General features: G+C 53.5%; 1 protein-coding gene across 5 annotated transcripts in view; it reads right to left on the bottom strand.

Moving 5' to 3' along the window:
- The window catches only part of RASGEF1A (RasGEF domain family member 1A), a 264,154-nt gene that overhangs the window by 91,279 nt on the left and 158,805 nt on the right, over nt 1-14,070 (bottom strand). The window contains exon 1 of one of the 5 annotated variants that reach the window (XM_082425596.1): nt 5,816-5,904. The exons of the other annotated variants lie outside the window; for them this stretch is intronic. The gene's annotated coding sequence lies outside the window, so the exon portion shown is untranslated. Of the gene's footprint in view, nt 1-5,815; nt 5,905-14,070 lie in introns of those variants that run through there. 5 annotated transcript variants of the gene reach the window in all.

Below are 14,070 nucleotides of genomic sequence, written 5' to 3'. Positions count from 1 at the left end.
ATCTGCCCAGCTGGGGCCACCCACCGCTAATTACCACAATAAAACCAATAACTGACGCAGCCTCCTGCCTGCTCCAAGTGACTGACTCAGGAAAGCTGCGGAGGCTCCCCTCGGAACTCCACGAGCTCCTTCTCTATGAGCCTCTAACCCCATCCAACCCTAATCCCTCCAGCCTCATCCCCGAGCTGGTCCACACGGCCAGCTCTCGCCCTCCTTCACTCTCCCCCAGCTCTGAGGGCAGAGACCTGGATCCCAGGGCCAACCGCCCATCCCCAGTCGGCACGGCCCGGGCTGCGTGTCATTACCGCATTTAATCGAAGCCCTAACCTCAGAGGGGGAATGGAACCCGGACAGGCCTTGTTCAGAGTCCACAAACGAAACGGGCTTGGGCACCGACCCAGTCTCCGGGGAAGTCCTAGGCAAGAGAAGCCTGGGCCTCTGAGCCTGGATTTCCGCAGTGACAAAACGGGGCTCCTCACCCTGGGAAGTGCCTGGTGCCAGGGCTGGGCACATCCCCGTGAGCCAGCTGCGGCTGGGATCCAGGCCACACGCAGATGGAATCGAGGCTCCGTGACACTCACATGGCGAGGGTCTGGGTACCAGAGGCCCAGAGAGCCCCGGGGGCAGAGGGGTCCACGCAACCTGGGCAGCCTCGGTGCGGGTGTGGAAACAGGCTCTGCTCGTAAACCCGTCAGAACGCACGCCCTCGCCCAGCCCCCTCGGTTTCTGGGTGAGCCAGCCTCCTCCACGGAAGCTACTCTTTGTTAACAGTGTTGCCATGACAACCAGATCCAGGGAGAACTCTCTCTTCAAGGTAGAGTCTGAGGGTGACACTTGGAGAAATGGAAGTGGTGGTGACAATGGGCGAGGGACTGTCCTCCCAGCCCCACCCCCCCTTGCCTGTCCCAGAGCTTGTGGGTCTGCTCCCCTCTCCTCTCCCCGAAAGGGGACGGCAACGTGGCTGAGGCCAGGAGCCTCCCACCCACCGACAAACAGGTTCCCAGACACAGACCTGCGCTCTCCGCCCGCCGCGCACAGACTTTCACACACATCCCACGAACGTTGCTGAGTCCCCCAGCACAGCCAGCCTCGCAGAGCTGGCGGTCCATCTGGGGCCCACAGGCCAGGTATAGACCTGACCCCGAGGGATCACAGACAGACAATTACACGGTGTGCCCAGGGCACCCCGCAGAGCACACCTGTGCAGGAAGGCACCCTAAGGAAGGCTGGGAGCCGACCAGGTGGGGAGAGGCCGTTTTTACAAAGAGAAGGTTAAAGGTCACCGGGCTGCGCTGTGGGGGCAGGCACTACAGGGGAAGCAGGCCGGGGGGCAGGGGGAGGGGGAAGGGTGGGGTCAGACGAGCCGACGGCTCAATCAATCAAGGGCTGACCTGGCAGAGGTACAGGGGAGGCCCTGGCTGTCCCACCTGCTCAGAGCGGGGACTGGGCAGGGGAGGCTCAGGGGTTCGATGACAGTGGACAGGCTGCCTGTGGACACCTGGGAGGCAGCCAGCAGGCCTGGGCTCAGATGCTGCTGGGACAAGCTAGGGTGGGATCAGCACCAAGGAGGGAACTGCAGCCACGTCTGGGGAGGAGAGGATGGGGGCCCAGGTCTTACGGAAGGGGAACACTGAGTGCCCCAGGAGAGGAGGGGGCGCCCGCAGGACGGTCTGCAGGGGGGCCGGAGGACATGGAGGCACAGGGGTGGCCCGCAGAGCCCGGGGGACCACGGCCGGGGAGCAGTGCCAGAGGCACCCGAGGGCCTCTGAAGCCTGTTTGCCTGGAGTGAGGGGCGTACAGATGGGAGTGGGCTGGGCTGAGTGGGAAGTGCTGGTATGCAGTGAGCAAGCAGAGAACACCCTTCACAGTCAGCCCGAGCAGGGGAGGAGAGCAGGGTGCAAAAGAGCTGGAGGGGGAGACAGCTGAGGAAGGTTTGTCGTTGTGTTTGAGCTGGGAGAAGCTGTAGGCAAGTGACTTCACCTCTGAGGCCATCAGCTGTCAACTAGGGCAGCAGCGCCGCACCTGGGGGGAGCTGGCGCAGGAGCTGGAGGAGTGGGAACGAAGCGCCCCCTGAGTTCTCAACGCCGCACCTACGGGGCAGGCTCCCTGCCTGGGGGGCTCACCGCGTGTGTCCCCCAGGAGAAATGGGGTGCTCTCCTCTGAAAAGCTGGGACCCTCACCAAGGCCCAGGCCCCTCCTTCCTGAGCTGGTGCTCGCCCATCGCTCCCCAAACTCACCGCACTCCGCGGAGAACCCCAGAGCCCGCTCAGAAGGACCACGGCACGCCCCGAGCTCCTGCCGCTACCCCGGGCAGCACACGTCCGCAGCCTGCCCCCAACCCTCCCCGCCCAGTGCAGGGACTCGTGGCGGCCAGGGGGACAAGAGGCTCTTTTCTCCTGTGCTATGTCCACATCCCGGCACCAGTGCACTGACCCTGAGGAGCTTCCCTGTTACGTAAGTGAGATGGGGAGAAACTTCCAGGGCAGGACCACTGGGTGTTGCCCTGAATCCTACTCAAGGCACCTGTGGGGCTCTAAGGACATGCTTTTGCAGACAAGAGCGTACAGACACACCTGAAGCCATCTGACTGCCTGAGGCAGGGTCAGCGACAGGCAGCACTCACACCCCCGCCCCTCCCTGGCCCTGGTAGGCATCGGTGTGGACCCTAATGATTTCATACTCTTGACCAGACACCTCTCTCCAGCCTCCTTCCAGGGCCTGAGACCCGTCCCAAAAGGCGAATCCCCAAGGCCCTCCCTGCCTCCAGCACCTGGCCTCTGTCCCTCCCATACTCGGCACAGGCCTGGACATGGCGAGGCTTTCAACTTTCCCTTCCACGGTTCCCGCCATGCCACAGCCATGCTGATGTCTGCTGACCTTCCCAAACCCCGCTCCAGAGTTGTTAGACCGGGACTTCCCGGTGTCCCCACTGCAGGGACATTCTGAATGGATCAGTAGCAGCCAGCTCACTCTGTGCCAGCCTGGGGCACCCTTGTGTTCACTCTCTCTCTCGCACACACACAGCCCCAGGCTCTGTGCCCAGAAAGAGGTGAGAAAGGTACATAGTCTTAAAAGAGGGCAGAGTGTCCTCCCCAGACCCCAACAGATCAGGGCGCCCTGACATGTGGCCAGTGGGTGTCAGAGGTCCGCCTCGTCTCCCACGGCCAAGGGCCTGGCAGCTTCCCCACCGATGCCACCCTGTGATGCCGGGCCTCCCTCCCGTCCTCCCTGCTTCCCTCCTCAGATTCCGCCTAGAAGACGCGTTGCTAAGTAAACATTCATCTCAGGAGGGAGGTGGGCAGGCGAGGGCAAAGGGATGAGAGGCAGCCTGCGGTGGGTGGGAGCTACAGGAAGCAGATCTCTGCTCAGCATTTGGAAGCTCTGAGAGTAAAAACAGCCAGAGCGGACCAGGGCTGAAGCAGATGGCCTCGGGAGGGAAGAGGGAGGGAGGAGACGTCCCAGCAGGGGGCAGTAGGAGGGCCCGCTGGCACTGAGTCAAGACCACCTGGACAGGCCCTGCCTGGCATCTCTGTCCCTCTCCTCCACTGTGGCCCTGGCACCCACCCCCAGCAGGTCCTGTGGGGAGGCCCGGGGGGCCCTCTTCTGGGGTAGGGCCATGCAGCAAAGTGCAGCCTACACCCACCCACCCCAGCCCCAGCCCCAGCTCCTGACGGCGGCGTGTGGACCTCACAGACCCCACTCCTAGCCCTGAACCTTCACTTGGCCTATTTGACAAATCTGGTTTTGCAACATGCGGCTTGAGCACAGAGTTCTGTGGTTAAAAACGAAAGATCAACCAAAGCTATTCCAGTCCTGCCCGTTTGGCCCATTATGCACAGATGAGGAAACAGGTGGGCTCAGGGGCCCTCAGGCTACACCTGATCATCCCAGCCTGTAACTGCGCTCCTCTGGAGGACCCAGGAGACGGACTAAGGGCTCTGTCCCTCGTCTGGCCAGCTGCAGGGGGGCCACTTGTGCTGGGGATGCCCTTCCCCCTCAGCCTGGGCCCACCAGCCCCTGGCCTCACTCGGGTCGACCCAGCACAAACGCTGGTGGTGCCGGTATTTCTCCCTCCTCCCCCTCCCCCTCCTCCTCCTGCGGTTGCTAAGTTACACCAAAAAACCCCTCTGCTCTGTGTGAACTGTTCCATTTCCACGATTTGCCAGGTGGAAGGAAGCCATCAGGCTGGCAGTTCAAGGATGCCTCCCAGAGAAAAACAAACTTGTTGTCTGGCTCTCTGGCCCCCATGGCATACCTGGGGACAGGGACACCTGCTGTGCTCCCAAACGTGGGAGCCATGTGCTGGAGCGCACAGCCGCCCTGGAAGGGTGTCAGCATGTGGGCCCACACTGCTCGCTCTTCTCAGGGGTAGGGCTTGCAGATTCTGCTGCTAACCCCACCCAGGCCCATGACCCCAGAGGGCTGCTGGTCACTCTGACACATGTCCTTAAGAACAAAGAAAGGCTGGAGGGGCAGAAAACCTACCCCCGTGCCCCAAGCCAAGCCCTCCACTTCCCTCCACTCTGAATCCCCTCCTCCTATTCTGGGTTGGGGTCCTGAGGTTCCACTGCAAAGTGTTCCTGGATGTCAGCGGAAATGCCCTCATAAGTCACTGAAACCATGGTGTCATTCTACAGATAGGGAAACCGAGTCTCGGAGGAGCCTGCAGCCTGCCCACAGCTCAAAAGTCAAGACCTGTGGCCTCCCTACTCCCTAGTTTTCTGCTCACAACAGGAGCTGCTGCTTTGCTCTCTGCCCTCCTATCTGGGCAGGGAAGGGCCTGGACCCAGGCTAGGCTGGGCTGGGCCAGACTGTGTCCAGAGGCAGGTGGGAGACCCCTGAGGGGCAGACCAGACCACTGCCTCTGCGAGTTACCCCTGCAAGCCAGCCGGACTCTGCACGTCCTGGGCTCCCAGGGCAGGTGGCCATCTGGGCCCTTCCATTGCTCAGGAGGGTGGGAGAAGCATGACAGCAGTGGGGAGGGTGAACCTGACGGGGCTCCCGTTTCCAAGCAGGGAAGAAGGGTGCTCCATCCACTACCACATCTCAGCCCCAGGCCGCTCCCAAGAGGCAGGCAGCCTCCCTGTAAACATCCACCAGTTCCAGCGCTCAGAAGCAGCTAGAGATGCAGGGGGCAAGGGGCCTGCTGCTCGTCTCCCCCCTCACATGCGCAGACCAGAACTAGCTGCACCTGCCCCAGGCTCTGTTTCCAGCAGGGAGGGCCCGGGGCAGAGAGAGCACGGTCCTTCAAATGACCCTTGCCCACGGTGCAGACAAGGACATCTCGCCCCGGCCCTGGCCGGCTCCCCTCAAATGCTGAGCTCACGCCCCAATTCCTCGCCACACAGCAAGGGCGTGAGATGCCACCTCGGGGCCCGGAATGCAGACAAGCAAATGGAAACTTCCAACTGCGCAGCCCTAGCGCCTCAGATTTCCCAGCCCCCCTCCTCCACACCAGACCCGGGGCAGGGGACCCGCCGGCGGGTGTCCACGCCAGCCTGCCGAGTGCGCTCCCGCCACGCCCAGGCTGAGACCACCCGCTGCCCCGCAGGGCCTGGGGACTGGGAGGTCCTGACACTGTCCAGCCCGAGGCGGAGTTCTGGGCAACTCCGCACTGGGCTCCCGCACGCCCTCTTCCAAGCGCGCCCCACGACCCGCGCCGGGAGCCCGCGCCCCGGCCCCACGACGGCCGCGCCAGGCGGGACCCTGGGCCCGCGTACGCCCCGCCCTGCCCGCGCCGGCGAGCGGAGGGGACGGCCCGCAAGAGGGAGGGAGGGACGGACAGAGGGACTGAGGACCGGCGGCCGCTGCCTACCTCGGTCCGGGCCAGCGTAGCTCCCGCGCAGCCCTTGCGCCGCAGTCTGGCCCACAGCAGCGCGCGGCCGGCGCCGGCGGCGGCTCATGCTCTGCACCCGGGCCCGCGGCACCCGCCCACCCGCGGCCGCCCCCGCGCTGCGCCAGCTGCGGGCAGAGCGGCTCCCTCCGCAGCCGGCGCCGGGGAGCGCGAGCGAGCGAACGCAGAGCGAGCACGGAACGGGCACGGATCGGGCACGAAGCGGGCGGGCGCGAGAGCGCGTGGAGCGGGCGGGCGCGGGGCGAGGGTGCGGGGCGGGCGCCGAGAGAGGGAGGGCGCGGGGTGAGGAAGGGCGCAGGGCGGGCGCGTGGAGAGCGAAAGTGCAGGACGAAGGTGCAAGGACAGGTAGAACGCGTGTCCAGGGCGCAGGGCGCCGGGCGGGGGCAGGGGTTGGGGGCGAAGAGGGAGGGCGCGGGGAGAGACGGGGCCAGCCTTTCATTTTAAAAAGGATAAGGCAACAAACACCCCAAAAGGTGACGTGGCCGCCTCTTGTAAAAGACCGTTTGGGGATTCTCAGAGAGCTGCCCAAATTTTTATCATCCGCATCTGACAGTGAAAGCGCTTCCGTGGGCAAACCTGGTCTCTTCGGTTATTCCCTTTAACCGTCACAACCACGCTATATGGTTGGTGTTGGTTTTGTCGCCACTGGGCAGATGAGTAAACATATACACGGTCAGGGAAGCGAAGCGACCCTGCAGGATCTCAGAGCTGGTAAGTGGCAGAGCGAGAGTCCAAAAGCATCTTGAGATTCCATAGTCCCCATTTTTCCAAAACCACTAAGAGGATGATGATCCAGGTCTTCTGGCTCCCAGAGAAGCCTCCTGTCTCTCTGAAGGGGTATCCCTGTTCTCTGGCAACAACCAGGGGGTGGGGGAGGAGGGGGGTCAGGAGGGACTCAGACTCAGGTGAATATGGAGGAGGTCTGGGGCCAGGAAGGGGCGGAGGGGTCTGGGTGAAGGAATGGGAAGGTGCCCCTTAACACGGCTTGGAGAAGCTGAGGACTTTTTTTTTTTTTTTTTTAAGTCATAAGCAAATGGCTGTATTTTTTCTTTTTTTCTTTTTTTTTAATTTATTTATTTAGTTATTTTTGGCTGTGTTGGGTCTTTGTTTCTGTGCGAGGGCTTTCTCTAGCTGCGCTGAGCGGGGGCCACTCTTCATCGCGGTGCGCGGGCCTCTCACTGTCGCGGCCTCTCTTGTTGCGGAGCACAGGCTCCAGACGCGCAGGCTCAGTAGTTGTGGCTCACGGGCCCAGTTGCTCCGCGGCATGTGGGATCTTCCCAGACCAGGGCTCGAACCCGTGTCCCCTGCATTGGCAGGCAGACTCTCAACCACTGCGCCACCAGGGAACCCCTGAGGGCCTTTTTTATTCATTCATTCAGTACGTGTTTATTGAGCACCTACTGTGCCATTCTGGGCACTGGGGTACAGGTGTGAATGTCCCTGTCTGGTTGAAATTTGCATTTTTTGGGGGGGTACATGTTCATGCAGTCAAAACATGGGGGCGGGGGTTGGTGGGGTTTTTTTAAAATATTTATTTATTTTATTTATTTTGGCTGCTCCAGGTCTTAGTTGGGGCACAGGGGATCTTCGTTGCGGCATGCAGGCTCTTAGTTGCGGCATGCATGCAGGATCTAGTTCCCTGACCAGGGATCAAACCCGGGCCCCCTGCATTGGGAGCACAGAGTCTTACCCACTGGACCAGCAGGGAAGTCCCCTGAAGTTTGCATTTTTGAGGGAAGCAGGCAGTAAATAAAAACACGAGTAAATATTTCATATGTCAGATGATGCAGATGCTCTGGAGAAAAGCATGGCAGGGAGAGGGCACAGGAGTGCAATTTATGGAGTTATTTTGACTTTGGTCAGGGAAGTCTTCCCTGAAAGGGTGACATTTGAGCAAAGACCTAACTGACGCAAGCCATGCTGAATCTGAAAGATGAACATTTGATGCAAAGGGAACAGGAAGTGCAAAGGCCCTGAAATGGGAGTATGCCTTGGTCATGGGCAAGCAACAAGGAGGAGGTCAGAGTGGTATGAAAATGAATGAGAGTGTGGTGGAGAGTGAGATCCCAGGGGGTGCCAGGGCGACCAGATCAGGAAGAGCCTGGTTGGCCATCTGCCCATTGTGACTTTGACTCAGAGGGAGCAACAAAAGCTTGTGGAGGCTTTTGCACAGTAATGTTATGGTCTGACTCTTTTTTTTTTACAAAAACATTTCATTATGGAAAATTGCAAACATTTACAAAAGTAGGCCCTAAGAAGGTATAATAAACCCAATGTTGGGCTTCAACAATTATCAATACATGGCCAACTTTGTTGCACCTACACCCTCACCCACCACTCCCTATATAATTTAAGTGAACACTGACAGCTTTTTATATAACACATAAATATATTTATACATAGATGATAGTACACAAATCATAAATTTGTGCTTGATAGATTTTCAATGAGAATACTAATAACCATCTGTACCTTGATTTTTATTGTGGGAAGGTTTTAAATTACAGAATTGTTTTCTTTAATAGATAGAGGACCATGCAGATTATCCACTTCTTCCTATGTCACTTTGGTAAATTGTGTTTTTGAAATATTTTTCCATTTTGTCTAAATTTTCAGATTTATTGACATGTTATTCATAACATCCTCATATTATCCCTCAGATGTCTGTAGAATCTGTAGTGATGTCCCACTTTTCATTCTGATATTGGGGCTCTTTGTGTTTTCCCTTTCTTTCCTTGATCAGTCTTGCTGGAGTTTTGTCAATTTTATAGTTTTTTTCCAAAGAAGCAACTTTCAGCTTTGTTGAGTTTTCTCTATTGTGCCCTGTATTTCATTGATCTCTGTTCTTAGTTTTATTGTGTCTACATTTCTACTTTTGGAGGGATATTTATTGTCCTTTTTGTTTGTTTCTTAAGTTGGAAGCTAGGCTTATTGATTTTTGACTATATTCATTTAAAGCTATAAGTTTCCTTTTAAGGAAAGGAAATTAAGACGGCTTTACCGTCTCTCACAAGTTTTAAGTGTTTTTTTAATTATCATTTAGCTCAAGATATTTAAGTTTCCATTTTGATTTCTCTTTTGGCCCATGAGTTATGTAGAAGGGTGTTACTTAGTTTCCAAATATTAGGGGATTTTCTAGTTATCTTCCTGTTACTGAGTTCCAATTTAATTATACAAAAGGATATACTCTGAATTATTTCAATTATATAAAATTTGCTATACATTCTTTATGACCCAGAATATGTTCTGTTTTGGTAAATATCCCATATGCCCTTGAAAAGAATGAAAATTCTGTATGTATCAGTTAGGTCAGGTTGGTTAGTCAAGTCCAAATCTATATTGCTACTGAATTGTATCTTGTATTCTTTCAGTTCCTGAGGCAAACTGGAAACAACCCAAAAGTTCTTCAATGAATGAACAGATAAACTGTGATACGTCCACGTAGTGGGATACTACTCAGCAACAACATGCTCAAAGGGATCCAAACTGCATGATTCCATGTATATGACATTTATATGACATTCTAGAAAAGGCAAAAGTGCAGAGATGGAGAACAGATCAGTGGTCCCCAGGGGTTGGTGGGGTGGGGGGGAGGGGAGGGTTGACTACAGCATGGGGACCATTTTAGGAGCCATGAAGTGTACCTGTATCTTGATTTGTGGCGGTGATCACATGACTCTATGCATTTGTCAAGACTTAAAGTAACTGCACACCAAAAAGAGTGAATTTTACTATATGTAAATTTAAAAATAATTTTCAATCTCCAATATAATTACAGGCTTCTGTGACTACCTGGTCATCTCTTTTTGTTGCGATGTTGTCCACAAGTTTCTGATTTTCCCTTCCTTTTTGCTACATCCATTATTATGGGGGGAATCAGGATGACCCATTACTGCCAATGAACATAGCATTGCCACTGTTGCCACGAAGATGAAGTCTGCAGGACGCACAGGAGAAGTAGAGGGAGAGGTTAAAAGGCTGTTGCAATAGTTAGATGATGGATGATGGTGACAGACCAGGAGAGTCTAATGGAGCTAATGGTGCTAACGGTGCTAAGCGTTTGCAACTGGACACGTACTGCAGATGGAGCCAAAAGTGCCTGGGTCGGAGAAAAGGAAGGAGCCAAAAATCCTTTTGCCCCAGTCACTCCTGCTGCGCCCCTTACCCATGCTGGGGAGCGTGTCCTGAGGTGCCTCTGCATAGCAGGACACTGGTAGTGCTTTGAATGTTGCTTTATTTGGGCTGGCTTTGGCATAGAGGGATTTCTGCAGGTTGTGGGAACTAAAATATATATGTCTATGACAATTCAGCCACTGTTGCACCCAGACATTGTCTTGCCTCAAACGTGCCCCGTTAAGACCTCTCATCACCGTGACTGCACTGGCTTACAGCTTTTTACTTCCATGGAGTCCAGTTCATTGACTACACGGGGTGCTCTGGATGTGTCATTCCCCGCCCAAACCAGATCTTCCCAGGATTTCCGCTTTCTCCCTCCTGACTTCACTTGCCTCCCGTTTCAGCCTTGTTTCCATAGAACAGGTTTTCAATTGTTCCCTTGCCAAAATGATAGATTTCCTTGCTCGTTTTACCTTCATGTCTCCCACCTGGCAAAATTCCGTTGAGAGATGAATCCAAATCTGCCTTCTCCAGATGTACCCTCAGGTATCTAAGTGCTGCCAGACGCAATCATACAGCCCTGCTATCACTCTAAATTCACAATAAATTCATCAGTGGAACTGAGGACTCAAGACTACTCAGTCATCCTCCTATGGTTCTTTTTCTCCTCTTCTTAACTGTGAAATGTGTCAGACATACAGAAGAGTGTATGAAATGTACATGTATAGTTTCGAGAATAATCACAATGAGAAAACCCACAGGGCAGAGTTCCCTGGTGGCCTAGTGGTTAGGATTCGGCACTTTCACTGCAGAGGCCCCGGTTCAATCCCTGGTTGGGGAACCATCCTGCATGCCACGCAGTGCAGCCAAAATACAAAAGTACAAAAATAAATAGATAGATAAATAAAAGAAGAGTTGTGTATATGTGCTATCTCTCATTTCTCTCATTCTCTCTTAAACCCATTCCAATTAACCCTCATAACTCCACTAAGACACAAGGTCACAAGTGACCACCACATTCCTATAGTCGTTTTTCAGTCCGTGAATCACTTGATCTATCAGCATTTGGCAATCAATCACTATATCTTCTTTCAAACACTTCTGAGCTTCTAAGACACCACACCTGACTGCTGTTCTGCCTACTTTTCTGACTGCTTCTCTTAATCTGTTGCAGGTCCTTCTTAAAAAAAAAAAAAAGAGGCTTCCCTGGTGGCGCAGTGGTTGAGAATCTGCCTGCCAATGCAGGGGACATGGGTTCGAGCCCTGATCTGGGAAGATCCCACATGCCGCGGAGCAACTAGGCCCGTGAGCCACAATTACTGAGCCTGCGCATCTGGAGCCTGCGCTCCGCTACAAGAGAGGCCGCGATAGTGAGAGGCCCGCGCACCGCGATGAAGAGTGGCCCCCGCTTGCCGCAACTAGAGAAAGCCCTCGCACAGAAACGAAGACCCAACACAGCCATAAATAAATAAATAAATAAACCCAAAGTTAAAAATAAGAATCTCCCAATTAAAAAAAAAAAAAAAAAAAAAAAAAGAATACCCATGGAATCAGGACTTAGGCTAAGAAATAGGACATTGCCAGTACATGAGAAGCCGTCGCCTTTGTGTCCTCCCCAGTTTTCCCTCATCCCCTCTCCCTACCACCTCCCTCCCAGAGGTAACTGTTAGCCTGATATTTATTCCCATGCCTTTATTTAAACTTTCACCCCTAGATATGTATGCCTGTCTTTGAACTTTTGTGAATGGAATCATACTGTATATTTTCTACTGTTACTTGCTTGCATCATCAATATTATGTTTGGGAGCTTCCCCCATGTTGATGAGTATAGTTTATTCATGTTTACTGTTGTTTGGTATTCTGTTATATTTATGTGGTCTACTATTAGTAGACATTTGGGGAGCTGACATTTTTGCTATTATTCACTCGCCCACTGGACAAATATTTCTTGAGCACCTACTACGTGCCAGGTACTACTTTAGGCATTGGGATAGAACAGTGATCAAAACTGATAAAATCCCTTCCCCCGTGGGTATTCTAGGCATGGAAAACTACAGTAAATAGAAAAAAATAGATAAGTTATGTTGTATGTTAAAAGATGAGAAGTCCTAATTAGGAACAAAAGCAGGGAAAGAGATGGAAAGTACCGGGATGGGAGGTTGCAATGGAGCTTCTACGGTATTCGCCACTGAGTTGACATCTAAGCCAAGACATGTGGCCATCTAAGGTGAGGAGTTCCAGCAGAGGGAGAAGCAGTGCAGCAGTCTCAAGGCAGGACCATGCAGGAGGGTCTGTGCAATGCAGTTCTCTCACTAACTGCCTTGAGTTAGGCCAAATTTCACAAGTTAAGGGCATATGCCCCACAAGACTGCCCTCACTTCAGACACCCACCCCAAGCTCAGGGGTCCCCAGGCCACCCACGCTTCTGACCAACTGGTTACACATATGGAGGTTCCCCCTACTCCCTCAAGTTCCAGAATTCACTAAAAGAACTCACAGAACTCAGGTAAGCACTGTACTCAGGATTACAATCTTACCATAACAAAAAGGATTCAAGGGACTTCCCTGGTGGTGCAATGGCTAAGAATCTGCCTGCCAATGCAGAGGACATGGGTTCGAGCCCTGGTCCAGGAAGATCCCACATGCCACGGAGCAACTAAGCCCATGTACCACAACTACTGAGCCCGCGCACCACAACTACTGAAGCCCACGTGCCTAGAGCCCGTGCTCCGCAACAAGAGAAGCCACCAAAGTGAGAAGCACGGGCACCGCAACAAAGAGTAGCCCCCACTCGCTGCAACTAGAGAAAGCCCACACGCAGCAACGAAGACCAAACGCAGCCAAAAATAAATAAATAAAATAAATAAAACTTAAAAAAAAAAAAAAAAGGATTCAAATCAGGAGAAAGAGTCTCATAGGGCAAGATCTGGGAGGATCCCTAACACAAAGCTTCCATGTCTCTTCCCCACAGTCAGGATGCGTCACCCGCCTGGCATAGAGTGTTGTTAACCAGGGAAGTTACCCTGAGCTTTTGTGTCCAGAGTTTTATTTCTGTGTCCAGGGTTTCATTATGTAGGCATGATTAAATCATCCATTGCCCATGTAGTTCAATCTCCAGCCCCTTCACCTTCCCCCAGAAGATGGGCTGATGTCACATGACTCAAAGCCCCACCCCCTCTTATCACATGGTCTTTCAGGCATGACCAACCCCCATCCTGAGTCACCTCATTAGCATAAACTCACGTGTGGTCTGAGGGCCCACCAGGGACAACAAAGACACTTCTATCACTCAGGAAATTCCAAGGATTTAGGAGCTCCCCCCCAGGAAGCAGGGGACAAAGTCCAGCCAAATTCATCATACAACATCCCATGTGTCTGGAGAAGAGTAATTAAGCATGGCCAAAAATAAAAGGCGATGAGGGACTTCCCTGGTGGTGCAGTGGTTAAGAATCCGCCTGCCAATGCAGGGGATGCGGCTTCAATCCCTGGTCTGGGAAGATCCAACATGCCGCAGAGCAACTAAGCCCGTGCACCACAACTACTGAGCCTGCACTCTAGAGCCCACTAGCCACAACTACTGAGCCTGCGAGCCACAACTACTGAAGCCCGCACGGCTGAGTCTGTGCTCCACAACAAAAGAAGCCACCACAATGAAAAGCCCGCACACTGCAACAGAGAGTAGCCCCCCTCGCCACAACTAGAGAAAGCCCACGTGCAGCAACAAAGACCCAACACAGCCAAAAATAAATAAATAAATTTAAGAAAAGAAAAAGGAGATGAGATCAGAGAGATACTAGGACTAGATTCCTTCGGTTACTCTAGTGCCTGTTTCCTGGTGCCTGGGTGGAAGGGTTTTCTCAAGTGTAGGCTGGAAGTGCAAATTCTGGGTCATAGGAAATGGATGTGTTCAACTCTGTTGGGAAATATCCAATTGTTTTCTAAAATAGTTATACCAATATACACGCTTACCAGCAGCATATGGCATTCCCATTGTTTCAATCTGTGGTAGGCAGAATAATGGCCCCCCAAGAAGTCCATGTCCTAACTCCCAGAAGCTGTTAATATGTTTCCTTTCCTTACATTATAAAAAAACTTTGCAG

The sequence above is a fragment of the Balaenoptera physalus genome, assembly GCF_965194825.1.
Source record: "Balaenoptera physalus genome assembly, chromosome: 14".
Lineage (NCBI taxonomy): Eukaryota > Metazoa > Chordata > Mammalia > Artiodactyla > Balaenopteridae > Balaenoptera > Balaenoptera physalus.
The sequence above is the reverse complement of the archived record's forward strand: the minus strand, read 5'-3'. Positions and strand labels throughout refer to the sequence as shown.